Here is a 2663-nt window from a genome sequence, read left to right as displayed (position 1 = left end):
TCTCTGACATATTGCTTGCCTCCATTTTGTTTACTTCCTTTTCCGGGGTTTCCTCCTTTTCATTTGTATGAGGGCTGTTTCTTTGTCTCCCCATGATTGCTCCTCTCAGGGTTTCTGGTTATGTAGCTCTCTCTCTCCTGTGTTGACTTAAAGAGCACAAAATATAACACAACAAGACACAATGTACAAGGCACCAAACACAAATATATTCACAATACTAATAACCCCAAATAAAGGTGACCACCAGAGAAAAGAGAATTAGGAGATAAAAAGGAGTGCAAAAATTATACTGAGAAAAGGAAAAAATGTAAGAGAGAAAAGAAAGAGAAGACAAAAGAAGGGGGAAAATATATGTATATTGGGAGAAAACTAAAAAAAAACGAAACTAATCCAAAAAATGCAAACAACAAACACCCATAGATGAATGCAAACAATGAACAACAACTAATCCAAAAACTGCAAACAAACACCCAAACACCAAACACCCAGATGAATCTGAGGAGGCAGAGCTTTCTCTAGGTGATCCTTGACCTTTCCGTCCACAGATTGCCTTACTAACTGTGTTTAATTCGCCAATTCTAGATGGATGTTATTTGATTCAGCTGTTCCTTCTATCTGCTCTGTGAGAAGGCGCAGGGCCCGTCTGCGTATTCGGCACCTCTTTGTCTCCCCCTGGACAAACATTTTAGGCGCTGGTGGCCAGAAAGGCTGGAGTCTCGGTGTTCGTGGGTTTGCAGCTGAGGCAGCTGGTCCCTGGGTGATGTGGTTGTAGGGTCATGGGAGGCATCTGAGGTCTCCCTGGTTGAAGGTAAGGCTGGACTTCCGATCACAGTCACTCTCTCCTTCAAGATGGCGTGGAATTTGCAGCAGAGCTGGCCACTCTGGGAGAGATTTCAGCAGTAGCAGAGGCTGCCCAGCCAGGGGAGCCTGGTCTGCCAGAACCCAATAGTCCTGTGGAATATAGCTGTCCCTCACTCACAAATACAGACACTCCCCACACGTCCATGCACTGTCCTTTTGCTCTCACTCACACACTATCTTGCAGCCTGCCATCCCATCGGCAGCCATCTTGGATCTCCTATAAAACTTTTAAAGTACATATTTTTCCATTAATTTATTAACTTTGTATTACATTTTTGTTTTGTTTTCATTAAATGGCTATTCACTTGATTTTCTCAAATAAACAATGCTGTTTCTACTGTTTCAGAACACCTTAATGCAGAGGTATACATAATTGGAAAATTGTATTGTGTAAGTTAAATATCTTACCTAATAATAGAGAAACATGTAAATTGACTGTACCTCTGCCACGCCCACAGCCAATCAGAGTGAGTATGCAAATTAACCCAACAAATATGGCGGTTAAATTGCATACATACACGAGTCCTGGGAACCTCCTCAGCACTCAGGTCACTCCCAGCTGTCGATTTTCTCCATAAGTCGGAACCCACCTGCATAAGCACTTACGTCACTCACATGGAGCACATACACAGCAGTAATGAAGTGCAACAATAAAAAAATTTAAAAGAAAGATAACAATTCCTGACCTTTATTTGTGGTAAATAAATAATAAAAAACATAAAGAACATATGTACATAAATCAAAATGATGGAACTTTTTTTTTTTTTAAATAAATAAATGGAAGATGGCAATGTAACCACAAAACAACATACCTTGAGTCCAACGTAACCCGAGGACTGCTTGTATATGAGAGAACCATTCCAGGTGGAAAGAACAGCAAGTGTAAAGGCTCTAAAACAAATTCTTGTTTGACATGTTTGTGGAATAACAAGGCCAGGGTGGTGGGAACAGAATGGGCTAGAGGAGGCTGGGGTCAGAAAGAGGTAGAATCTGATCAAGGATGCCCTTGTAAGCCACAGTAAGTGTAAAGCTTTGGAGAGTAAAAGACTAATGTAGATATATTCAGAAAAAAAATCACTCTTGCTACTATGTTGAGTATAGGTTGGACAGGAGGAATTTAGAACAAAAGGACCAGTTAGGAAACTACTGTAATAATCATGGCATGAGATTTGTGCTCCGTGTGAGTGACGTAAGTGCTTTTGTAGGTGGGTTCTGACCTACAGTGAAAATCATGTTATGTTGTGCCATAGGAACGGATCTCCGACGTAACCCGAGGACCTACTGTATATCTGCATATTTCTCATAGATATCTGAAGGATTCCTTCTTTAGTTCTGGAATGATTCCTGCCTCTTCTGATCCTCCCTTGGTCTCTTGGACTGTTTTCTGTTTTGAATTTTTTTCTCAAGCCCATTTCACCTACGTCATGACCTTTGCTGCTGATATTTATGTTGCCCAATGCCAATTTTTTTAAAAAAAACAACCCCACCACAGGTTGCTTACACTGACTCAGATTTAAGTGGGAAGAATCAAATATCAATTCATTCGTTTCTAGAGCTGACCTGTCTCCTGCATGAACTGGATGCTCAACAAGCATCTGTTGATTATGATTTGGTGGCCTGGTCTTCAAGAAAGGACAAAGTATACTACTACCACTAAAGATTATTATGTCAACTCATTATGTTTATTTTCATAATCTAAATTGTTTGGGGCTGTAGTATTATGGTTTTGAAGCTATTGAAGCAACTAGAGTGAATGGTTTATGGTACCCATATACGGGGAGGGCTGGGGAGCTGTTTGCAGA

The sequence above is a fragment of the Plecotus auritus genome (genome assembly GCF_963455305.1).
Source record: "Plecotus auritus genome assembly, chromosome: 6".
Classification (NCBI taxonomy): domain Eukaryota; kingdom Metazoa; phylum Chordata; class Mammalia; order Chiroptera; family Vespertilionidae; genus Plecotus; species Plecotus auritus.
This window is presented reverse-complemented; position numbering follows the sequence as displayed.